The sequence below is a fragment of the Ailuropoda melanoleuca genome, chromosome 16 (assembly GCF_002007445.2).
Source record: "Ailuropoda melanoleuca isolate Jingjing chromosome 16, ASM200744v2, whole genome shotgun sequence".
Classification (NCBI taxonomy): Eukaryota; Metazoa; Chordata; class Mammalia; order Carnivora; family Ursidae; genus Ailuropoda; species Ailuropoda melanoleuca.
In genome coordinates this window covers 65982421-66008742 of record NC_048233.1, presented here as the reverse complement: position 1 = coordinate 66008742, position 26322 = coordinate 65982421, and the positions used below count along the sequence as shown (strand labels likewise).

The 26322-nt window shown below is 46.6% G+C and overlaps 1 long non-coding RNA gene across 1 annotated transcript; it reads right to left on the bottom strand.

Moving 5' to 3' along the window:
- Positions 1–72: 72 nt before the first annotated feature.
- Positions 73–25371, bottom strand: LOC117796782. The gene is made up of 3 exons (XR_004621442.1): positions 20062–25371; positions 19200–19254; positions 73–4601 (listed from the first exon to the last, which is right to left on the bottom strand). It is a non-coding gene; the product is annotated as an uncharacterized LOC117796782 (long non-coding RNA).
- Positions 25372–26322: the final 951 nt, after the last annotated feature.

Sequence of the window (26322 nt, the reverse complement as noted above, 5' to 3'; positions counted from 1 at the left end):
CAGTTAAGAGTGGAGGTCATCATGAATATTTACGTCTAGCAAGGTCCTTTGTTCACAACTCTCAGAGACAAATGGCATTTCCAGTAATAGTTTATTGATTTCCAAATGCACAGGGGTCCGGAGTCCAAACATCCTGGGATAGCGGTAAATCTCTCTTACAAAATAATTTACAGTATGAAAATGATATACTGAAACATTAACTCAAATGTGTAATTTCCCTTGAAAGATTGAGTGTTCCCTTGTTTAATATGAAGGGTGAAAGGGGAAGGTGACTAAGGAGGGAATGTGACTGTGCACGGGAAACAGGCAGAGGACAATGGGTTCGTCGGCTGTCCCCCCCACCCCCATGCAGTGTGGCCTGTCACTGTACAAAGACTGGTCAGATTTGACTCCCATTAATGTCAATCTACTGTCCCCTCAAGGTCACATCAAGCCCAGCATGGGCTCTGTGGCATTTTGTGCACCAGCATGCCCACAAGTGTCTTAATTCGTTTTCCTTTTCCTGCTCTGGCACTTGCTCTGCTGTTTCGGGTGTGTTCTCAGTTCCCAACGCTACTGTTCTACCAGGCAGGTCCCCTGGGCCTCTGGGTCTCAGAATGGGCTGGGGTGGGGTCTTCAGAATGGGCTGGGTAGAGGCAACAGTAATGAGATCTCAACTCTCCCCTATGGGCCTTCTTTCTCTCCTAAAGCTGGGCCGAGGTCATTCATAATGAGATTTGTATTTTAAATAGAACATTTCAGATGTGCTAGGCACAGAGTAAACATGCAACCGATGTTCTTATTACAAAGCATGTACTGAGCGGCCATTATGTGGGCATGGAATTCGGGTATTGGCAAGGGAATATTTTCTAGGTGGGCGAGGGGATTTCCTATGCCCTGCCACGACCACAAGTCATAAACTCAACAGCTGTGCCTTCAGGCCTGACTGGAGTGGGCAGACCCCCGGGTCATCCAAATTTCCCAAACCCTTAGACACATTGGAGCAGGCCTGGGCAAGTCCCCTCAGGGCTGCCATGGTGCCTTAGGAGCTGACAACCTTCGCCAAGGGGCTGTTCTCGTAAGCACCTTGTAAGCAAGCACCGAGGCTCCGACTATCTGGGGATGCTTGTGATCAGGGCTGGCAGAAACCTCTGCAGGGGTAATGGCCACGAGCGGCTGCTCTGAAATCCCCTTCGTTCTTAAGCTGCATGTGTGTGTGTGTGTGTTATTTATGTGTGTGTATACACATATGTGTGCATATCGTGTGCACACATACACACATCAGCTGTCAGCAGGGAAATCCAGATTCACTGGACTCGGAGTTAACACAGCCTCTCAGAGCACAGCACTGGCTGGGCTCAAATCTGAAGATTTCCTGTTCTGTAGGATTGCAGCACCAGACATTTTCGGATAAACTTAGAGAGCAGAACACCCTCTGCTTTTACTATTTCTGAGAACTTCTATACTCTTGAAGGCCTAGAAACACTATTTATGGGGGATGGCACCAAAAAGGAAAGGCTGCCCCAGCTCCTGGGGGCAAGCTCAAGTTAGCAATGTATACTTCATATACCTGCCAAGGTGGAAGAGCGAGGCCACCTCGATGCCATTTCTGAGCCCAAACGGTAGCCATGAAATGTAACTTTGAAAACGAATCCATAAGGTGGGATAGTCAGACTGCAGTGGGGGAACTGGAAGCCTTTTCCTCCCTCCGGACTGTAGATGTACCATGGACCACCACGAAGTTAGGGAGAGCTCCAGCATTTCCTAGCTGTGTCACTCAAGGCAAGGGGCTCTATTACTCCACATCTGTTCTATCATCTAACAAATGGGGGCCAAGTACAGGGCCCAGCTCACAGCTGGTCCTCAATACAGGTCATTTCCCCTCCTGGGCTGTCAGAGCTGAGACTCCTAAGAGAACTTCTTGGAATTGCCCTGCATTTCATGACACCAAATCAAAGGACAAACCCACTCTCAGCCTCCAGAGAACCCAGATTTGGAAAGCAGCCAGGGATTGCTGTGAGGACCTTATTCATTCTGGAGACATTCATTACCTGCCGCCCTTGATGACTTCTCCCTGGGGACTTCGGCAAACCTGGAGCCTGCAGCTGGTGAGCACACACTTCCGAGCACTCTTACTTTTACTGACCTGGCAGGAGGGAAGCCGCATCCTGCTGGCGCTTAGGGCCGAGCAGCGCACTCCAGCTCTGGGGGAAGCTGGTGCCATGGCAGGAAGCACCTTGGGTCTTACACCGCTAAATGCTGCCGGCGGGGACTCAGGAGCCGGGGCAGAAGTTGCTGCGCCGTGTTTAATGCTTCCCTGGTTAAAGTTTTATCAGGTGCTGGAGACAGCAGGAGCCCATAAAGCAAATCTGAAATCTTAAGTAAAAGCAAAAGTGCTTTCCTTGAGGATCACAGAGATATGATAATATATTGAGACAAGCTGGCATGTATTTTTAGATTTCTGTTCATATCCACTGCATAAATGCCTGGGTTTCCCAAATACTGATTTTAAGTAATAACATACAATCAGGAAGGGAGGAGCCAATGGTCTGTCCATTGTGAAGATAAGGCTGCTATTTGGAGATTAAACAATAATTATTGGGGAAAGACAAACACAAGCATACAGATCCTAAAGTCTTCTTCATCTTCTGGCTTTTAAACTCTTATAAGAGTGGCCACTGGTCCTTCTTTATGGATAGTTCCGTGGGATACGGTTGGGGGTTGTAACTAGTGGTATGCCAAATTCTCCAGTCTTTGCAGGCAGATAGGTAAAGCACTGAGAAACAGTCTGAGCCATTTGTTGGCCACCAGTTTGAGAGAAAAATACTTTTTTTTTTCAAATAGCCCAAAGCACTCTCAGTCCTAACATCCTAACATATTTAGAGAGCTAAGATAATCTTAACCCAGAAGCATATACGCCTGATAGCTTCCTGGCCTCAAAGAATTTTATAGCATGCACAGGACTGAACAATGACATAGACAGGGTTCCTACAGTAAGTACTGTTTCTGCCTCAGAACCATCCTGCATGCACGCACACACCCGCTGGCCCTAACGCTCTGAGACGGGTACACAGGTCGCAGGCAGGCGGGTAGCAGGAGAGGGGCTTCTCCCTGTGCGGGTGACTAAGGGTCTAGGCCCTGGTCAGCTGCCTGGATACAGTAGCAATTGTACTTCTCGGAAGCGAACACCAAAATACCACTAAAGGCAGAGGACAGGGAACATGTACCCCACTTGCAAATAAGAATTCCCTGTGAAGTGTCCCATTTTATCTTAACTGTGTGTATGAACACTCTATTTCATAATGTAGCTGTTGTATCTAAAAATAAGGTCATCCCTCGACTCCAAACCATTTCAGTAAAACTGATGTTTCAGAAAATGCAGGCTCTTTAACTGGTAGGTTGGTGTTCCCTGGTAATCGCTGCTTACTTGGGAGGAGAAAACTTGTTTGTAAGGAAATGTGACTTGGCAAGGGGGAAAGGCTGGATGTCAAACTGTGGTGCATCTCTGCTCATGGTACTTGAGAGGGGAGAGCCTGAGTGTGGGGGTGGGGCTGAAGGCCTGTGTCGGGGTGCCATGGAAAGAAGGGTTCCAGCTGGAGGGAAAGGACAGTACACCTGTTGGGAGATAGGGCTTGATTCAGCACACCAGAGTGACGAGAACTCTCCCTACGCTGCATTTAAGCCAAATGAGGCCAGGGGGCTGGAGCAGGGGTGACAAAAACCTACACTGAAAATTCTCACTTGGTAATACACATCCCAGCCTTCATGTTGTGACAAGACCCAGAAAACCGGCAGAATTCACCCAATAATTCAGGTTCCGTCAGATCCTTTAGTGACTATTTTGGAAACTCAAGCAATTTGAGTTCAGAAATACTGATTTCAACTTTTAATCAGATCTCTTTGGTCCTTTTTTTTTTTTTTAAGTCATTTCCTTTCTACCTCTTCAATCATTTTTTTCATTTCCACAGCACTGAATTATGGATCTGAAGTGCTGGATAACTCATGTACTAAAAATATCCCTGTATTTCGAACTTTTAACTCTTTCTCCAACCCCGTCTTCATGCCACCCATCTTACTTCATGGAGCCACATTTTCACAAATGTATAACTGGACTTTTAGAGACTATCTACAAGGCCCTACTGTGCTCCCCACTGTTTCATGCTTCAATATAAATAAAGTGGGATTTTAGTAGCAGGTAGGGAGACAATTCTGACTGCCCTTCAAGATTATTCCAGATCCTTCCAGATAAAGCGATGCTGTTTGGGTATACAATCTCACGGGCGCTGGCTTTCCTGAGTAAGTTCAAAGCAGCCATTGAGGGACTACCTGAAGGATGCTTCTTAATTAACTGCTCCTGGTTGATCACAGGGCACTTTTTCTTGACCTAGCACGACAAGAGAACGAAAAGCACAGTCAGTCACAATAAAATTGGTCATCCCTTGGAGAGAGATGTGCCTGCTGTGGATCTGGGGGTGTATCCGGTGGAAGTACGTTTGTTGCTGGGCAGCTTTCACAGAACGCAGAAGCCGCTACATACACGCCGTCACATACACACAGGGGGGAGGGATGAGTTTCCACGGGGGAGGGCAGGCCTTCATGTGTCCTCTTCTTCACTGGCACCGCTGCAGAGGAAAGGAGAACCAGGTGAGTTAAGACATCACAAGAAGGGCTGAAGACACAGGCTCTGTTCTCAGACCTACCCGGATCCCGGTCCTAACCCTACCACTGCTGGTCAGGGGCAAGTGACTTAGCTTCTCTAAGTTCTGGTTTCTTTATTTGACTACAGGGATAATTTTGATAATAAGATCTACTTCCTTGGGTTATTAGAGAATTAAATCAGAGGATACATGTAAAATGTACAATGCCTGGTACGTGGTAAGTGAATATCTATAAAAGCACAGGCGAGGGTCATAAAGTTTTTAAGCTTACTTGACAAAATAAAGAGCTGGTAAAAATCAGGAGTTTGACTTCCCTTTAGCCTTAAACTCTCTATTGTTAGGAGAGAAAAACAGGAGAAGCTACAGCTTGGCACTCCCAACAGAGGTTCTCACTTGGAATCAAGCCAAGATTTCAATTCCTGCCCAGGAGAGCCACAGGGTTCAAATGTCACCTCTTTAGAGAAGCTCTTCTAAGTAGGATTCCCTAGTTATTCTCCATTTTATTTCATTAATTGTCCTTATCACATCCTATACATTGTTTGCTATTTACTCTCCCCTCTACCTCCAGCTAGAGAGTAAAAAAGGAGCAACACTGTTTATTAGCTCCAGCACTAGGATTAGTAGAGAAGTATTAGTGTTATTAGTAGAGAAGTGTTCAATAAATCGTTTTAAAAAAGGAGTGAGATATCAAAACAATAGGAAGAGAGGGAAGGAGGGAGCTGAAAGGAATAGTCAGTCACTACTGCCCAGACCAGGGTGTCCAAAATGTCAGTGATACTTCAGTGGCCAAAACGTGAGCTGAGTCCCAGAGGCACTGCCCCGACCTCGGGTGCCTAAGGTTAGAGCCTCCCTGGCTTGGTCCTGGGAGAGAGCACTGCTGATCCAGGGACTGGGGTGGGGAAAAGGCAGGCCCAGACAGGGACAGGCAGAAGCGAGCACACTGAAATGGACAAACGTAGTGAACTTGCCCAGTTTCTCATTCACTTCTAGAGGCCACTGTCCTTAAAAGAGTAAGAGCCAACTTGATCAAGTGCCAACTGTGTGTCGGGGACACTGAATTTGGCGCTCCTCACCCAGTCTTTCTACCGCTCCTCACCACGATCCCAGGACACAGGGACTGGTGTTGTTATTCCCACTTCGCAGATGAAGAGAGTAAAGCTGAGACAGAAAATCCTCAGTCACCAGTAAGGTCTGTGTCCTTAAAACTCAAGGATGAGTTCTGGCTGGATAAAGTCTGACGTAATCAAGTGAGGGTGTTTGGAAGGGAGGAAAAATCTCCTTCCTCTGGTAGGGACAGTACCTGGAGAAGAGGGAAGGCCTGGGGTGCATCAGCTCCCAGCTATGACCTAGAAATTTTTGATCTCACAAGGGACTATCTATGTCTATATAAATTCTGCTTTTTTGCATCCATTTGGGAGAGACTTTAAGAGAAAATATCCCAGGCAGCAGACTTGCAATACTTCTGCTAAGGGCGAGAACATTCCAAGACACGGAGCCTGAAATGAATGCCGGTGTACTCTAGGAGCCCAAAGAACCCACTCAGCAACCTTCACGATCCAACACTCTGCCCTACTTCCATTCCCTTTTCCTGCCTGCTGTCCAATCACACAATGAAGGGTGCATGCTGGGAAGGGCTTGACAGTGGGCTGTCATTAAAAAAGCAGTGTTTGGTGGCATCTGTACCAAAGGGAACAAAGGGTCTTTTTATAAAAGTGTCTCACTAGAGTCAAGGCACAGTTGGAACTGGCGCCATATTCTCCCCTTTGGTATTACATCCAAAGCAAGCTCTTATTGTTCTCTTGTCAATTTTCCTTCAAATACGAGAGGTCCAGCATGATGACTGTGCCCTTTCCTTAAGCTGCCGTTCACTTCTTAGCATTCTTAACTTGAGATGCATAGTTTAAAGAGTTCATGAACCTACTTAAATTGTACACAAAATTTTGTCTGTGTGTTCCTTTGTTTGAGAAAGGCCATAATTTTCATCATATTCTCAAAAAGGTCAACAACCCTTCCCCCCAAACTGCGTATAACAAAATTGAGAATAAATTAAGTCCTTTCCTAGTTGCCAGGTTCTTTACTCTCAGACTTGCAGAGTTGGCTTGGGGAAAAGATCAGAAGTCCTGACTGATAAAATCTTTTCTCATGACCCTCAAAGAGATCTGTTCTTGAGTCTGATATAGTTCATCTCACAGTTTAAAAGTTTGAGATCTTGGGATTCTGGCGTATCACTGATTCTTTCATTTGCTAAACATTTACTGACTGTCTACTATGTGCTAGCCATGATGCTCGGCACAACAATGAATGATGGACATGGTAACTGCCCTCACAGACTTTACAGCCTAGTGGGGAGGGGAAGGAGGGAGAGAGGGAAGGAGAGAAGAAGGAAGAGAGAAAGAGAAATGGGGAGGGAGAGAATTTTTTTCCACAATTAGCATCTTCAAATACAGCATATTCGCTTTCATAATTAACTAGCAAACTGTTTTTCACAATAATGAAGAAAAAAAAGGATCTTAAGTGAATGGATAACCCAGAACTTGGCTCACCCTGTGTGTGGTCTCTCCTGGAGGGTTACACAACATAATTAGTATGAGATAGCATCTCCTGATGCTTCTTCACTTCGTATATAAGCTGGTCTGTGTTCATAAGATTTTATCTTAAATAGTCCATAAAAGTCTTTACTTTCTCCAAGGGAGGTAACACAGCCTTCTACCTCAGCTACCTGCCATCCTCATCTGAAACAGCTACTGGCCACATTTAGATTTATAATTGGATCAGTATTCAAGATGTTATTGAAATTCTTTCTACTGTGTTGTCCTTGAGGTCACTGTTGCTGTTTAGAGAATGAACTAAGGGTGTTAGAAAGACAGCCCATTCCTGTTAACTATACTGGAATTAAAATTTAAAAACTTCATTAAAGGGGCGCCTGGGTAGCGCAGTCATTAAGCGTCTGCCTTTGGCTCAGGGCGTGATCCCGGCGTTGAGGGATTGAGTCCCACATCGGGTTCCTCCGCTGGGAGCCTGCTTCTTCCTCTCTCACTCCCCTGCTGTGTTCCCTTTCTCGCTGGCTGTCTCTCTGTCACATAAATAAAATCTTTAAAAATAAATAAATAAATAAATAAATAAATAAATAAATAAATAAATAAATAAAATAAAAAATAAATAAAAACTTCATTAAAGAGAGAGAAAAGAAAGAAAGAAAAGAAAGAAAGAAAGAAAGGCAGCCCACTCCGTAGTAGGTATTTACCAACGAGAGAGGCAGTATTATAGAATGGCTCTGAGGTCACCAAGGCTGAACTAGGTTAAAATCTCTGCTCTGGCACTAATGTGCTGTGGAACTTTGGGTGAGTTACTCAACCTCTCTGCATCTCAGTCTCTTCATGGTACTTCCATCTGTCTTACAGGTTTATTGTGAAAGTTCTATTTACTTCATGCAGTATAACCTACCGTCCTCCTTATCCTGAATCAACACCTCCTCCTGACTTTTCTTCAATGTTCCTAGTCCTGGCACCCAAAACACTACCCTCTAGAGCAAATGTGTTCCTGTCCCCGAATGCCCTTAGGTTTCTGGAGAGCAACAGTGCTCCTTTGCTTGCTTGGGGAGTGCTTTGTTTTGTTTTGTTTTTTAATGACAACTCCAGACCAAATGAAATACAGGTACTGAATAGAAGGAAAGGCCGAGTTCAGTGGCTCTGACCCTTCCACTTGACAGGTCTCTGCCAAACCCTGGTGAGGACAAATACTGAGTGAAGCCTACTTAACTGGCCTCAGTCACAGACTGATGCAGGTTGAGAGTGCTGTCGTATCTAGAAGCAGTGGTTTTAAAGCTGGGGCACACATATCCTTGCGGTACATAAGGACTTTCCAGGGGGCATTTGGGCACGTGTAATCTTATGGAAATACACATCCAGACCCTTAACTTCCATATACACTCCTTCTTAAAACTGACCTTTCCAAGAACATGCCCGTGATCTATACGTGCTCTCTGCAGCCACTCCCACTTTCACAATCACTCTACTGCATTTTCAGAAAAGAAATGCATACCTCTCCCCCTCCTGAATCTTACCAGGGGACAATTTTAAAATGCCTTCCTACTAAGAGGAGTCCTATGAGAAGAAGGCAAGAAATATTTGTTTTGCCCAATCAATAAACTCTTGGCATGGTTGTGTGCTCCCGTCTGTCCACAGACCTAAGAATTCACATTCAGAAGTCAGATGGTTGTCATGAGGTATATACTAATAAGTTTATTTGAGTTGAAAAAAATGAAATCAGACTCGGATCTGACAGAAGGCAAGACTGATTTGGCTGCATGGTTTGACCATAAAAACCTTTGCCAATTAGATTATACAGTGAATCTTGCCTGTGCGTTTAAAAAGCAGTGCCAAAGCTTGCCAAAAACAAACGTAAAGCTCATACCACGTTATAGGTCAGTTATCACACCCTTTTCAACTATCTATACTTGATGTGTAATTTTAGGAGTTAACTTTAAAATGGACAAGGAGACATGTAATTTTTGGTAACTTTTAGGGGGTATAAGAACACACAGTTTAGCTGAGGAACAGAGAGCTCCTAAATCCTGACCGGGAGAGTGGTGTGCCTTTTACTACTTCCCTGGCCAGGGGATGGGGTTGGGGCGCGCTGCAGGGGGGAGGGGGCGGAATGGGACTAGGGAGCCCCAGCCGGCAGCCAGCCAACACACTGTGTCACACATGTGGCCCACAGCCGGCACACTGTTGGATGAGGAATCTTGAGAAATTGAGGGAGCTGTTAGGGGTATGCCAGAGCCCTCATCACATCCAGCCCCCAAACACCTGCTGATAAAGCGGCTGCGATGGACCTGTGTTTTCCTGCCTGGCAATTTTTCAGCTAGTCCGCACAGATAGGCAGCTCACCTTTCCACTTCTTCCCCAGAGATGGCAGCTTATGAGAGGACGTTAATAAATGAGGTGGAAGGCACTCTGACCTCGCAAGTTTAATAGTTGCTTTTCCTGAGAATATAATACAACTTAATTTGATTTGGCATCACTCCTATCTGCTGAGTCTTTGGCTATTTATTAATTCATTATTGCTGTAAAAGGATTATTCAACTCAAGAGGATAGAGAAATTAAGAGGTATCAACAAGGGAGAAGGTTAGATTCGAAAAGACAGATTTAGTATTCTCCGAGAATGAAGCCATGCGGGTATTGGCAAGGAGCTCACGGGCAGTGTCCGTTCACCATCCGAGGCTGTGGCCACCCAGTGCAGGGAGGCGTGAGGTCAGTCTGCCCTCAGGGATGGACCACCCGCCCCGACCCAGAGACACTCCCCCATCAGATGGAGCAGAGTTGCCACTTCTGTGTCCCCCGTCACCTGCCCCAGCAGCCCAGCCTGCCAGTGAGGGGGTCATGGTGCTGGAAGGAATCAGAACTTAAATCTGTAGCAGCCACCTATGGAATTAAGTAAGGTCTGAATATAAAATAAGGTGAAATGTCTTCCCTTTATCCTGGGTTAACTGAGAAAAACATGAAAGGACTTCAAAGTTTTAGTCGTGGCTTTGCTGGTGACTCTGGGAAATCAGGATGTGTTGCATTACAAGTAAATTCAGGAAAATTCCAAGCCAGACAAAAGCTAAGCTCCTTTCTGACTTACACACATGCCGAGCTAACTCAAGGACTCTCGTTTGCTTTTGTTGTGTGTCCCTCCCTCTGTTCCTCTCCAACTCAATCTGAAGGCTGGCCTAAATGTTCCAGGTCCCTTCACTCCTTCCTCTGGCGGGGCCCAAACATCAGGTCGATCAGGACCTCGTACAGAGCCAAGAGCAAAAGCCTGTGGGGAGCAAACGCCCCGTGATTCCTCAGTTCCTCGTGGGTTTTAAAAAGTCTCAGGTGGCTCCAGCCTGGCCGCATCTTCTTTTTTTTTTTTAGAAAGAGAGAGAGGGCACAAGCAGGGGGAGGGGGCAGAGGCAGAAGGAGAAGCAGGCTTCTGGCTGAGCAAGGAGCCCAATGTGGGGCTCGATCCCAGGACCCTGAGATCATGACCCGAGCCGAAGACAGACGCTTAACTGACTGAGCCCCCCAGGTGCCCCGCATCTTCCTTTTCAAATCACAGGAAAGACAGGGAGAAGGATCCTTCTCTCCACATTGCATTCTACTTTATCCTATGAACCTTCTCTTCAATAATAACCATTATTCACAGAGGGCTGACTTAACGTTCTGTGTACCATGCTAAGCAATTTATACGCACAATGTCACTAACCCCCAAGAGGAGCTTTTGGGTGGGTATTATTATCTGCATTCTACAGATGAGAAAAGTGAGGCCAAGCAAAGGTGCACAACTTCTCAGGGTACACAGCTGCTAGTAGTGGGTCTAGATTATAGACTCCAGAACCCACCCAGAAAAAACCAGACTTGTGTAAGGGGTATGACATGGCCTGTATTTTCCCCCCCCCCCCCCCGCCCCGTTTACCCAGTCAATAAGTGACAGCCATTAAGTCCTCCAAGGCTCAGTTTTTTCACCTGTAAAATGGGACAGTAATACCTACCTCCAAGGGTTGTTATAATGAGATGGAAGGTACACGCAAGTTCTTTTTGAGACAAAACAATCTAGGTAATGACAGGATTACTACAGGAGGAGAAGGCAACAGACCCTGGGTTTGTCCCTCAGCTCTCTAGCCGCCTCTGCCTTACAGGCCCATGTAGGTGCCTCTGAGAGAGGCCTGGCGCTCCAGCACGGCCTCGGGTCCACAATGAACTGCACTGCCAAGCGTGATCTCCACGCACCCTGCAACCTGTTTACTGCTTTTACAGGTGGCTCCCCTACCTGCACCACACAGGGGCGAAGTGGGTGGTGGCCTGTTCCCATGGAAGGGCGCCAGAGGCTCTGTTCAGGCAGTGCACTTCTATAGGGAGACACTTGAACGGAAGTAACAGGCAGGCTTGCTAGCCTGCCAACGCCCATCTGCTCCCAGAACTGCCTTCTTCAGGATTGAGTCTCCTGTTGCCGCTGCTGGATTTGTAACGGAATCATTTCCAGCTTTTTTTTTTTAAATTCAGAAAGTCACATTTTATTTTTTGCTGATCTGTACTTTCTGTAACAAGCAAGTACTGCTTCCATGAAAAGAAAAATCCATAGCATTATGCATCAGTGATAATTACCATTAACACACTGAAATATATTTATCTATACCCCTCATGCATATATAAAAATATGTATTTTACGGGCTCTTTCAGAATCTGCTTTTTCTATTCAACTAGCAATCATAAATACCTTTCCTTATCAAGAAATATATTTCTATAAGATTGTGATTCATGATTGAATTGTATGGACTTATCGTACCCACTACTGGACATTTAAATTATTTCTACCTTTTCACTTATTACCCACACCTCTGTGACACATATCTACGTGGATGAGTCTTCAGGTTCATCCTTAATTATTTCCAAAGGGAGTAGGAAGGGAAATGCCCAGGTCATAAACTTTAATTTTACAGCAACTTTACATCTACAGAGAAATTACAAAGATAGCCCTGAGGTTCCAACATGTCGTTTCCTCTGCTATTCACGTCTTACGTTAGTAAAGTATGTTTGTTACGATGAGCAAATATGGGTATGCTAGCATTTACTAAGGTCTGTATTTTATTCAGATTTCCTTAGTTTTCCCCCGATGCTCTCATGCCGGGCCAGATTTCACCCAAGAACCATACTACATTTAGTCCTCATGTCTCCCTGGTCTCTTCTTGGCTGTGACAGTTTCTCAGATTCTTATTTTTGAGTACCCGGACGGTTCTGAAGAGTGCTGGGCAGGAGTTTTGTAGAGTGTCCCTTTGTTGGGATTTGTCTGATGTTTTTGTCCTGATGAGGCCGTGGTTCCGGGCCTTTTGAGAGGGAACTACAGAGGGACGCTGCCATCCTCCTCACATCATAGCCAGGACACGCACTATCAGTCTGACCTGGCCCTGCGGAGGCTGACCTTGATCGCCTGGCCCAGGCTGTGCGGGTTAACGTTTCTCACCGGAGTTACTCTTTCCCTGCTGCCTATACGTATGTTTTGGAAGGCAGTCACTCTGAGCAAACCACACTTATGGAGTGAGGAACTGTCCTCCCCCATCATGGAGAGTAGAATATTTGCATACATTATTGTAAATTCTTCTGAACAAGGGATCTGTCTCTTCTCCTTTATTTATTCAATAGTTTACTTTTGTCAGTATAGACTCATGGATGTTTATTTTTACACTTTGGGTCATAACCCANCCCCCATCATGGAGAGTAGAATATTTGCATACATTATTGTAAATTCTTCTGAACAAGGGATCTGTCTCTTCTTTATTTATTCAATAGTTTACTTTTATCAGTATAGACTCATGGATGTTTATTTTTACACTTTGGGTCATAACCCGTTAGTACTCTATTTACTGTTGCTCAAATTGTTCAGCTTTGGCCTTTGGGAGCTCTCTTCATCGGTTCCCATGGCCGCAGACACACCCGCATCAGCGCGGGGTTCCTGTGGGGGGTTGGTTTGGAGCACTTCCTTACCTTGGGGCACTACAAAATGCTCGGGCTCATCGTGTAGATTTCCCTCCCCAGTCCTAGAATCAGATAGTTCTCCAACAAGCAAAGGAGATGTACTTTTACAGGTATTTGATATATCATTAAATTGCCCTTAAGAAATCACTTTATACTGATTTACAGTCATGAGAGTGCCCCCTTTCCCCATATCCTTGCTGACACTGGGCAGTTGCGAAGTGTCTGTGGGGATGGTGTGTGTGTGTGTGCGTGTGTGCGTGTGTCTCCTCTCTGAAATAATGTCCTGTTATTATTCGAGTTCCTGTTGAACTTCAAGAGGGAGATGCCATGGGGACACTTCTCTTTCGGGGGGCCTTCCTCAACCTCCCTCCCTCCCTGCAGCACAGCAGGATGTCACCTCACAACTGCCTGTGGTGAGGGCTGGAAAGGAACCTTTCCCAAACCCCTATTAGAGCCCAGGCAACTCCAGGGGGTGGAGGAACCAGAAGCAGAAAATAGCCCAATGGCTTACCTTCCCTGCTCCCTACACCTTCAGGAAACCCCTCCCCCCACCACCCAGTTTTCTCATTTTTTCTTGGCAAGTGAATAATGGAAATCCAATCTCTCTCAAGCAGTTTCCTTCCACAGAAATCTTAAACATAAGATTTAATAAAATGCTGGACTTCAAATTTCCTGTTGCCTCAGCTGCTTTATCTTACAGATTACCAAAGGGAGAGGGAGAAAGGATCAATAAATAAATACACACTTGACACTAATCTCTAATCTCTGTATGAATATGGGCGCTTTTTTCTTTTTTTTAAGTATTTCAGATTAGTTCTCAGTAGTTTTGAGTCCTACGGTGATCTTGAATTGAGGTGCGGAAGTTGGACACTGGAAGCAAACCAACTCTCAAGACCTCCTGTGACTATCTTGCATCGCAGAGGGTTATAAATGTGGATTTAAGAGTTAGAAGCACCTAGGCTTGAGTCACAGCTTTGCCATTTACTAGCTGTGGGGTTGTGGGCTCAATGCTCCTACCTGGAAATGAGAACAATTTAGTGCCTACCTGGAAGAGTTGCAGGAAAGATTAAGTGGGGATAAGTGCATATATAGTGCTTGGCGCACACGTACACACACACACACACGCACACACGCGCACACATATATATGAAGAGCTTGGGGTAGTACCTGGTACACAGAAAAGTGTCTGATACATTTTACAGTTACAGATGAAGAAATCAAGCCTAAGCGGGGCTAAAACTCATACAGTGAGTAGATGGCAGTGGGATTAACTGGAAGTCAACATCTCGGTTGCTGGATGCATCGTCAAGCCTGTAAGCCCAATTTTCTCGAAAAATGCCATTTATTAACAGAAGAGAAGAGCTAACACTGATGTCACACAGGTGCTGTAGGCATCATGCTGTCATTTGAATGGGCTCAAGATTCCTTCCCGAGCCTGTTCCCTTGGTGTCTGGTAACAGGCCATTTGTTAATATTGGCAGTAAGCACCTATAGTTTATTCAGTACTTTCTATGTGCCGACGATTGTGCTCAAAACATTAGAAGCACCATCTGCCTATCCCATCAGGTCCACAGCAAGTTCTGTCCCCTGCCTGCCCCTCCGCTTCTCCATGGCCACCACCATCTCTTGCTGGAACGACTGCCACTGCCTTCTGACTGGTCTTCCTACTTCTACACTTACTGCACTACTGTTTTGTTTTCAAGCTGCATTCAGAGTAATACTTCTTAAATGTGCAAAAGATTATGCCACTGCCCCACTTAAAAATCCTTTAATGGCTTCGTACAGCCTTGGAAGAAAGCGCATGGCCCCCATATCCCTCCATGATTTGGCCGCTGCCTACCTCTCTAACCTACTTCGGGCCCCCCTGCCGGCCACACCGGCTTGCTCTCTGCTCCTCAAATAAGCAGAGCTTGTTCCTGCATGAAGGCTTTGGCACATGCTGTTCTGTTCCAGAAGCCCCTCCCCTCATGGCTTGGAATGATTGGCGGGCTGCTTAACAATTCAAGTCTCAGCTTCAATGTCACCTTCTCAGAGGCTTCCTCTGACCAAGCAGTCTCCAGCAGCCACCTCAGCCCTGCACTGTGGGGTCAGGCTGCTGTATTGTCTTCACAGCACTTGTCACTACCTAAAGTTATTCTGGGATGCTAAGGGTCCTTGAGTATTTTGGCCCCTGCTACATCACCAGTACTGGATAATGTGTCAGTGAAACCTCACCAAATATTTTTTTAATGAATCACCAAGTGAATTATCGAAACAACTCCTTAAGGAATTATTGTTCTAGAAAACTTCCAAGCCTTCCCAGGCTAACTGTGGGCAGCTTGCTGGTCTTAGAAATATTGCCCAGGCATCTCGTGGACAGCTTATTTCTAGAAAATGAGGTAAGCCCAGGCTCTATTTCTTTTCTGTCACTGCAATCACTGGGCACATATAACCACAAGGGGCACCAGGTGTGGATGAAAATGCTGTATCATAAACAGGATTGCTCTTACAAATGACTAAGCCTTACTGACAAAGCCTGGGTGTGTCCAAGGAATGCTGGGTCACTGAGGGCAAAGCAGAAGCAAGCTCAGGTCAGGCCCTTCCCAGGCAAGGAAATCTGAAGAACCAATTCATCTGCTGGAGGGAATGTTCTCATCTGGCTTCCTTATAAAACAGATGCACATTTGGCAACTTCCCACCCTCCGCAATCCAGCAGTGAGCTGTGCTTAAGACAGGCTTGGGTTCTAAGACTTTAACCATCTGCCTTCACTCTAATGGTCCGTGGAGGGAGAGAGACACCCAGGCCAAGATGGAAGTAAAGGGGTGCTTATCACTTCTCACCTCCCCCCCTCAGGAGAAACACCAGCTGAGGCATGGGTGCACAAGGGGGAGAGTAGGGTTAGCTGTCGTGATGGTAGTGACAGTGGGGCAAGAGCACAACTGAGAATGGGAGACGTGGCTTCAAGACTCCAGTCCAGCACACATTAGCATACGACCTTGGGTGGGGTGCTTCATTCATTCATGCATGCATTCATTCATTCATTCATTATGTTCGATTAGCTAACATATAGTACATCATTAGTTTCTGAGGGATGTCTCTTTAAGCAAAGGTTTCCACATGTGTAAAATGAAGACAGTGATACCTGGAAGGACTCACTAAATGGGTGCTATCGCTATTATTCGCTAGGCTCTGAACTCGTTACCTCACCAACATTTTCACATTCAGTTTTCTTAATAATAACCCTAACAGAATGAACACTCCATCTTACAGATGAAAAAACACGAGGAGCACAGAAGTGAAGTGACATCCCAAAGCCCCACAGCTAGGCAGAGCTGGAACGACACTCGAGGCCTCGTCCGTGTTCTTCCCCCTGGGCGGGGGGGGGTCTCAGTGGTGGTGAAGGCCACGCAGGAGGGCGCTTGTCCCGTCAGCTTGGCTCATTCCTCACTGCCAATAGCAGAGGTGGGAACCTCTGTGGGTCGCTAAAGACCTGTCCAAGGCCTTGGCAGACTCAAACTCTAGTTTGGACACCAATTACCAAAAAACTTCCTCCCTGCTATACGGCATCCCAATAGGCTCTTTAAAAAAAAAAAAACAAAACCAAGTATAGCTAGATGTCTTCCACGCTTACAACTGTGATCTGCCTGTGACACTCCTGCGGCCACCTGGCTGCAAGGTAGCGGTTTCCCTCGGATTCTCACTCTGGTTCTTGCGGGCTCTGGCACACAGTCCTGCAAAAGGGCCTGCCACCAAGACTTAGCACAGAATGTGTCTGGGTCAGACATCGGTTTCAGCTTCAATCCCGTCTGTCCTGAGGTGAGAGGCACCCACCTCTCACTCTTTTAATTAGGATGCAGAGAAACTCTTCCAAGGCTTCAGCTGCTCTTTGCTCCCCCACCACTAGAAGATAAAACATGAGTTCAGTTGGGATGATGCCCCCTCGTCTGCCTGCGGAGAACTGGCGATGAAGGCGGTATGAAGGCAGTCTGATAGGTCCTTGCATTTCCTTGCAGCCTCCCGGGGTTCAGGGATTCAGCTCCCCTTGGTGTGGTTAGATTGTAAATGTCTTTGCCACCTGAGCTCCTGAGAGGCTGACTCTGTTTCTCATTCACCATTTTATCCCCAGTGTTTAGCAACATGCCTGGCACTTAGGAGGCATTTTGGTGGCTGTCACACAGGATTTCACACAACCTATACTGGCCCAGGAGAAAGAATTTAGCAGGTAAAGTGCAAGGTGGGGAAGATTGGCCTTCAAAGCAGTAACTATGACCAGCAGAAAAGCAGACTTTTCTCCTGGGAGCATAAGATCTTCCTGGAAAATGCCTAAAGGATGTAGTATAATCCATTAGGATCGTCTGCATTGGAATAACACCAGGGTTCCCATCTAGACCCTTCTGAGCTGGATGACTTAGGCACAGCTACTGAACCTCTGTAAGCTTCAATCAATCTGCTTGTCTGTGACATGCGGTGTCATTCATTCATTCATTCACTTTTTCAGTGAATAAATGCTTATCGAGCACCCACAGTATATGAGGCGCCATACTGGGTGCTGGCATCACAGTAGTGAGCAAGACTGACAAGGTCCCGATTCTCATGAAGCTTCATTTCTAGTGAAGGAGACATCTAATAAACAAGGAAACAGATACTTTCAAATAGAGGAAAGAACTGTGGAGAAGGTGAGGCAGGATGCTGGGACAGAGAATGATGGGCGCACGTGTGCTGGAGGGCCACTGAGGCAGGAGAAATACCAGGATGGACCTCCTAGAGTGGACAGGAATACTAAAAGAGCTGATGGGTCAAGTGTTTAGCTTCTTTACTACCAAGTAATGGACACTCAACCAAATGCAACCGTTTTTAGATTGCTCCCATCCCAAAGCCGACTGCTTCTATTTCGCCTCACGACGACTGAGCCCCTACTACATGCCAGGGAGGGCACTACAGAGGGGGCTCAGCTGGAGCTCTTCGACTGGCAAAGAATGCAGCCAATGCTCTATGAGGAGGAAGAGATGGTAAATTCCACCTGCAGAGTCAGCAAAGACTGCTACTCAATGTGGACAGATGGATTGGAATTTTCCAGGAAGCCTATGGGGCCAGAAGGAGGGCATGCCAGGTGGAAGAACAGTCTGAACAAAGTCCTGAAGATGTGCGCCCGCTCAGCATGTTCAGGGAGCCATGAGACGTTCACAGCGGCTGGAGATAGAGTGTGAGAGGGCACCTGAGAGAAAGAATATCTCACTAGCAGCTTCTCGTACTTCTCTCCATGGGTCATGTCTGAGGTGTCTCCTAAGAAGATGGGAGGCACGTGGATGGGAGAGAGCAGGAGGTGAGAAGGGTGTCAGGGCTCCATGTGGCATCTACCACACTGCCAGCACGCCAGAATGTGAACCAGGGCTAGGTTTAAAATATTCCGCCCGGGCTCTGTGTGACACTCCCTACGGCAGCACAAACAGATATTTCAGAGAAGCAAGAAAAAACAAACACCCAGCGGTAGCTCAATATAAAGCCTGCGTGGGGGCCAGGCAGGCATCAGGCTACTCCAGCGTGATTATGTATCATCAGTGCAAGTCTGACACTCAGCTTGGAAGGGTATTGAGGTGCCAATGTATGATGCTGGGGTCTGGAGTGAGTGGACGCACTCCCAAGCAGAGCCAAGAACTCCTTCCTTGCCAAAGTCAGACTCACTTGTCCAAGAGTCTAAGGTTCATGCCAGGGACAGTGAGAGGGCTTGGAACTAGGGAGACAGTGAACTACAAGGAGGTTTCTTGTGCCTCATTAATAACTCCGGCATCTCTGCCAGCTCACCTTCTCTGAGATGAGGGTAATTACGATGAAGTTTGTAAAATGGAACCATTCAGATGGAGGTCTGATTCCCGATTTATCACTCTGTCCTACCCCTGCCCCTTGCAGTAAACACTCTTGCTAGGAGTCCCCTCAGGAAATGAAGGTAAGAAAGCTATCCCCACCCCACTATTCCAGAAGCTCATGATACAGCCAATAGGTCTGGACTGCAGGAATCTGCCCCTATTGATGCAGACAGCCAAGGAGATGAACATCACATCCAATTTACATTCAGCCAATCTTACCACAGGCTCTCCCGGATTCCACATCAGTTCTGTCAGATGAGAGACGGGCACCAGCCTGGCCAGAAGAGAAGAAGATGACCCAAAACACATGAACACACCAAACAGGAGAGAGCCCAAAACAAAGAAAGAAAAGAGGAAGGAACACTGCAGGTCTCCACCCTTCGCATATCATCACCCAATCTCAAGATTGAACAAAGTCCACTGCTCTGAATTAAAGGGCTGCCTTAGGCACTGGCAGAAGAAACAGATACCCAACATGACATTGGGTAAGAGGCAGCTGTGAACTTTGTCATGTTCAAAAGATCTCCCCATAAACCACTAAACCTGAAGAACTTATCAAAGTTGTTCCTTTAGTCTGAGGTACTGCACTTCTGGCTGAGCCCCTAGAGTGAAAAAATCAGTAGATATTACAAGATGAGAGTAGGTCATGGGGCCCCCATACGCCACATGAGCACAGATGACTTTCTGGGTGAGCCAGCTGTCTTCTCTGAAGTTGATGGGACAGGGTAGATGGTTAAGTTTTGCTAGGGAAAGAGAAATGGTAATCTTATTTAAAGGGCCAGGATTAGGGGTGCCTGAGTGGCACAGTCGTTAAGCGTCTGCCTTCGGCTCAGGGCATGATCCCAGCATTCTGGGATCAAGCCCCGCATCAGGCTCCTCCGCTGGGAGCCTGCTTCTTCCTTTCCCACTCCCCCTGCTTGTGTTCCCTCTCTCACTGGCTATCTCTTTCTCTCTCTCTCTCTATCAAACAAACAAACAAATAAATAAATAAAATCTTTAAAATAAAATAACGGGCCAGGATTAGGGTATAAGCAGAGGGTGCTGAAGGAAGCACATAAAGATAATTAAAGACACATTCTACCTTTCTTCTGGTTTTTTCTGAAGTCAGATCTGCTGTGACACTCAAATGACATCATCCCACCACTTCACACCTGTCCCATCCATCTGCAAGAGAACCTGATTATGGGTCACTTCTCAACATAAATCAGATGTCGTAACATTTATTCATGATACCTGAAAAGCAATTGCTCTCCACCGGCCCAATTTCAGGGCCTAGCCAGAGCAAGATAATCCAAATACCCTGAAGGGCACCAGGGGAATGTTTCCTTAATATCGAATAAGGCCCAGTCACCCTCCAAAGCTGCAGAGTCGAGAGGCATCTGTCTACAATCTAGGTGGCTCCCTGCTGTCAGACTTCCCATCCTAGCTTTCAGACAGAGAGGAACAGGAAGGACGCAGAGAAACCAAGGTTTGAATTCAGTCCTTCCACTTACTAACTGGGTCCCCCTGAGCAAAACTTATTTTACTGGGCCTCAGTTTGCTCACTTGTAAAACAGGGTCAATGATTCCAGGTTCTTTATGAAAGTAAAAGCATATGGCACATGGTAAATGCTCCTGAAGTGACTGCTTCTCTCAGGAAGTGCTGTGTAAGACAGTGCCTGACACATCAGATTTCCACTCCGCCTTGCTCTGCTCCCTTCCTCCTTCCTGGATTAGATGATGGCTTGGGCTCTCGCTTCTGAGTCCCAGTCAGAACTCCATCTCATACAGGATAGTACACATATCAGATGGTTCTCCTACACCCGCATGAGACGTTAACAAGAAACGTAGAGATCTTTTGCTTTCCCCACCCACTCACCCACCCGCTATTTAAAACGTTTCACTGCAGTCTTCACTCAGCCCTGGCGCCGAGGGGTGGAGGGAGGGAATGACAGCAAAATAAACATTCCAGCTAACCACTTTGGGGAAAAGATGAGAGAATTCTTTCAGGGGTTGTTTTTAAATTAAAAAACATTTGCTGTGAGACAATAGTCACTCCTCTCTAAAAACTATTTTTAGAGCCCTTGACTGAAATACAAACAAGAAAGAAAAAAATAAGTTTAAAAAAAGAGGACAATTCTGTAGATGGAAGTTTCAGCAGCGCCTATGGAATTGCTTGCTTTATGTTCAGCTGGAAAGAAGGTGCTTTTCCTTCCCAAACTGCTTCTCTGATCTCTGGTGTCTCATTTTCCCCCAACTTTACTGAGATATAACTGGCATTTAACAGTGTGCGAGTTTAAGGTAGGCGGTCTCATAATTTGGCACGGTATATGTTTTAAAATGTCTGCCATGATAAGGTCAACACATCCTTTACCGCACATAATCGCCATTGTGTTGTGGCTCTTATGATGTAAGTCTGATTTCTGATAGTGCTTGGAGTCCTGCTGGGACGGATTCTGGTGGCTAACCCTATGCCTCTTCTTGCCCACTGGAGAGGGTGGGAAGACCAGGCTTTAGAAATGGCGTTAGATTAGGGGCCTAGCAACCAAGGCGGGAACAACTGGTCTCTGTAAAAGAAAAGATGGTCACCCACTTAGCTCTTATTCATCTTAACCGGAACGAACGGTCACAACATGGCTGTAAAGGGCACTCTTGCTAGGGGTTAAAGGCAGACGCTCAAATCAGGCCTACCATAGGAATGCAAAAACTGCCTGGAGGAGGAGTGTAGGACCCCATGAATCTGACATAACTCTGTACTATAGGCTTTATTTTCTCTTTCATTCCAACTCCCCCTCCCCTCCCCTCCAGTAAAGAACAGTAATGGCATTGAAATCCACAGATAATCCTTAAATCTCTGGGGCAGCTCTAGTTCTAAACTCCTCCTTCACACTGACGGCTTTAACAGCTGTTCACAAGTCATAACAAGGACCTCTCTTGCTCCAGCCTGGAATAGCAACGCCCTCTCCTTTGCCCTACCCAAATCAGAACTGGCCTTCACATGTATGTCCTCCACGCACGTTGTACTGACCCCTCCGGCCTACAGAGACTATTCCGCACTCCGCTCTCAGACCCGCAGAGCCTGGGACTGCTTGTCCGGCTAAGGGGAACTTGGCGGTGCTACTGCTCCTGGGGGAGTGGCACGAGTGTAGAATCCGGAGGCCCGGTGAGACCAGCCGAGCTAGAAGCCTCAGTACGGACATATGCATGAACAATTGCCATAGAGGCACGGCAGGAGTCAGAGCTGGCGTGAGGGGCGGAGTGGCAGCCTTAAGCAGTGAGCCATGTCCATGAACAGGATAATTCATCAAGCAGTCCAAACTTGGGAAGGTCCAGGCAGGCCAGCAAGTGGAGTGCAAGGGGAGCAGGACTAAGAGATCAGGATGGAGGCTGTGAACAGTGGTGGGCACTGGAGCCTCTCTGTAAAGTCCTGGCTGTGTGGTTTAGGGCACAGCCTGTAAGGTTCAAGAGAGTCAGTCGCATATGACTAGGCACGAAGCATGAAACCCATTTCCCTGGCATTGGTCACCAGCTACACATGTCTCTTGTGGTGGGATTAACCCTGTATGATACTTGGCTTTTCCACCTCTAGACTGAGAGCTGTTGCTCGAGGGTGTGTCTTGTAACTAAACACTTAAACCCTCCTTAGCAGCTGTCTATTTGTGAAACAAAGACATAAGTGATTTGCATTTTGCCTCCATTTCTCAATCACCTTCCCCTTGGTGAAGACAGTCCTATTTAGAAGGTTTAAAAAAAAAAAAGTGGGAGGCCGCCTAGACCCCCAGGTGGCAGGCCACGAAATGCTGGCTGGTTGGCTCTGGGGCATAAAGAATGACCCTAAGGACCCTGCACGCCTCCTCTCCGTGGTAACACGCAGACTCTGCTGAAACGTACCTCTAGCAGCCGGTGCTCATTATCTGAGTTTCTGTTCTGGTTTTCGGCTGGTGCTAAGAATGGTGGGCTTTACCCACACCACAATCCTCTACCGATTACACTTCCAGACACGCAGGACAGAGGTGGCCAAAGGTGTGAGGGAAATGTTTGGAGCCACTCCTCCAGCTGCCTGCCAGCTGCTCGGGGTCCTAGCGCCTTGCTTTACTGGAGCACAGCCTAGCTCCCTCCCCCAATCCCCACTGCTTTCCCAGAGGTCAGCCACAAGTTCACATCAAGCAACAAGCAGCAATTACAAATTGAGTGCCTGCTGGGAATATCTTTCTAGTGTCAAGCAGCCATTAAAAGCACTTAAGGAAATCACAAAAGGGAGGTGAGAGAATTCTTGGGAAAGAGCTATAGGGTAGGGAGGGCAGAAGGGTAGGCATTGGTCCACCTCCTACCTTGGAGGGAAAAACAGACCATAAAAACCAGAACTGGTTCTAAAGAGTGAACCTGCCTTTGGGGAAACTGCAGAACACTGTGTCTTTCAATCCTGCTCCTGCTGGGGCCAAAACACTTCAGGGTGCCTGGGAAACCTTTTGTTAACACAGAGTAAAATGACATTTTAAGCAACTAGGTATTTTTAAACATTATCTAGTAAGCACACATATTAGGTAGTTACATACAATTTCTCATCCCATGTGGACCGCATCTCTGTGAAGACGGCATTATGACTCCCTGCTTTACAGATGTGGAAACTGAGGGTCGGAGAGGTTGGTGACCTGATCACATCTGGAGCCCAGGTTTGCCCCACAGCAAAGCCACTGTTCTTCCCAGCAAAGCCACTGCTGGGCTGGGCTGGGCCCCTTGCCGGGTGTGCATGGTGCTGAGCCGCCTGCTGGCAGCTCTTACCCTCGGTGCACCAGGCACTAGTGTGGCTGGCGGGGACAGCACCATGGCCTTCCCTGTGCACTGGATTCAAGGAAGATGGAACCAGCTATCTTAAGTGGGCTAGCAGAGTCTTTTCGAGGGACTCTTTCTTCAGTCTTCTAGTTGTCGATGACCATGTGAAAGGGAAGGTCTGGGTTCTGAAACAAGTAGATATTGTCACGTTGGGAATGTCACTTTCCCCTCTAAGTTTTAAATCCTCATGTAAAATGGGTCCAATAAGCCCTATGTCACAGAGCGGTTGTGAACACTAAATAAGATACCTTAGTAAAGTCCTTAACACTATACCTGGCACAAGGTCCACATAAATGATGGCTATTAGAGTAATTTCTGCTTTATTTCAGAAAAGTGATTTCAGAAAATACATAGATTTGGCATCAACTTGTTCTCATTCAGTTGGTACCATTTATTGTTCAGGAAAATCGTAAAGATCTTGCATTTGTTTCATGGCCAAGGACAACCATAACAAAAGAATGGCCGTGGGAGCACAGACAACTCGGTTCAGGAAGGAGAGAGCCATATTCTCCCTGGGCCTGGTCTTCTCCCTTGCTGCTCAATCATCTCAGAGTGGACTATAAGCACAGCTATTTAGAGACCAGAAACATATCTACATATGGCAGGAACCTTGAACATTTTAGGAGGCAAAAGACAGGTGTAGGATGAATGAATGCAAATGGCTTTGCCGCTGGTTCTATAGTCCCCTGAAGGCACATTTGCTAGAGGGACTCTCTTCAGATGGGCAGCTCCTTGGGAGAGCAGTGCTGGCGGGCTCCCAGGCTTGCCTGCCTGCTTAACCAAGCAGGTAGCAGTGACCGACCCGAAGGAGCACCGGGCGGATACTGTGTTCTCACCCCGGCTCCTCACTAAGCCCAACAGTGGCGTGGAGACCCAGAGGTTCTTGGGTTGCAGTCTCCTACACTTCTGACTCCAAACGGCTCCAGTGGTAAACTGCATCTTCTGTGATCTGTCGGTGGAAACCTGAAGCCCCAGCTGCGAGACGTGGCTCTAGCTGCACCCTCGTCTCTGCACTCCTTTCAGAGAAAAATCCTGCCCCGGGGCCAAAGTAAAATGTGCTTCCCAAGGCTGCCCCTGAGCAAATGGTGAACAATGGCGCAGATTGCCCAGACTCACAGAGCTCTGAAAGTGTTCGCCTCTTGCTGTTCCCATTTAGAGGCTGCAGCGGGCATTACTGGCATTTGAGTTTGCAATAATGAAGAACATGGGACACAGAAATTCAACTAAGAGCTAGATACATTTGTGTTTTAACAGTATATTTGGTCCTACAGAATCTCCTGTAAAACAATAGACTTCTCAGTATAGGACAAGTGTTAGTAGATTTTTGGTCTCAAGGAAGCAAAGAACAATAACTTCTTTACGGTTATTGCATTGGTCTTATCTGGGCTTAGATTTCTAGGTAGAGTTGGAAAAACTAGTTCTTTCAAATCTGTCTTTCAGGTATTGACAGAAAAGCCAGGTGATGCACTGTGCAAAAATTAAGGCTACAGAGAGTCTTGGAGGGGAAAGCATTCCCCATGAAACAGAAAAGGACAAATACTGGAATTCCAGTCTAGATTCTGATAGATTTTTTTTTTAAAGATTTTATTTTTTATTTATTCGACAGAGATAGAGACAGCCAGCGAGAGAGGGAACACAAGCAGGGGGAGTGGGAGAGGAAGAAGCAGGCTCATAGCAGAAGAGCCTGATGTGGGGCTTCGATCCCATAAACGCCGGGATCACGCCCTGAGCCGAAGGCAGACGCTTAACCGCTGTGCCACCCAGGCGCCCCTCTGATAGATTTTTTGACAAGAAGAAGCTGGTGAGATTTAAGATCACTTAGATAAAAAGAAAAGTTTTGCTCTCCCCCAAGCCAAATTTTAGAAAGGGTCTTGCCCTTTCTAAAACACTTCCAGACCCCTTCATCTATGTGCATATTGCATATCTGCATGTATACTAAGCTAGTAGTCCTAAACTGAGTAGACAATTTTTATTAAGGGCCAACTCCTTCATATTTAAAAGATTTAGCTGGAATAGGTGATATAAAAATGTAGGATTTAATAGACATTTGGGCTACTCTTCTATTCTGCAAACCACCATGTTACCTCCTTTTTAGTTCCCAGAACCTATGAATGAAGATTCCTAAGAATGGGTCTCACAGGCTACCTTCCAGGTACCCTTTCGCCACCGCAATCCTGAGCCTTGGAAAGGATATGTTTTGCATAGACGTATCTAAAATGATACCACCCCAAGTAGCCCTGACAGACAAACAGGCTCAGGGTCTAGAGACTTATGGCCCACATCCTGTTTCAAACACAGGGAAAACCATTTCTTGGATAGCTGAGTAACTCAGGCTCTCTCCACAAAGGAGCCACATTCTACCACAATCTGGCATTTCAAATTCCATGCCTACAATCACCCCCCTAACTCACGGACAGACTCTCAACGTAAAGATCAGTTCATGCAACTAGCCCCAAACAGAGCACCTTCTGTTCCCCAGTGGCCCTGTATCACTAGCCACCCTCAACGTCAAAAAGGCTGTGACAGCGTG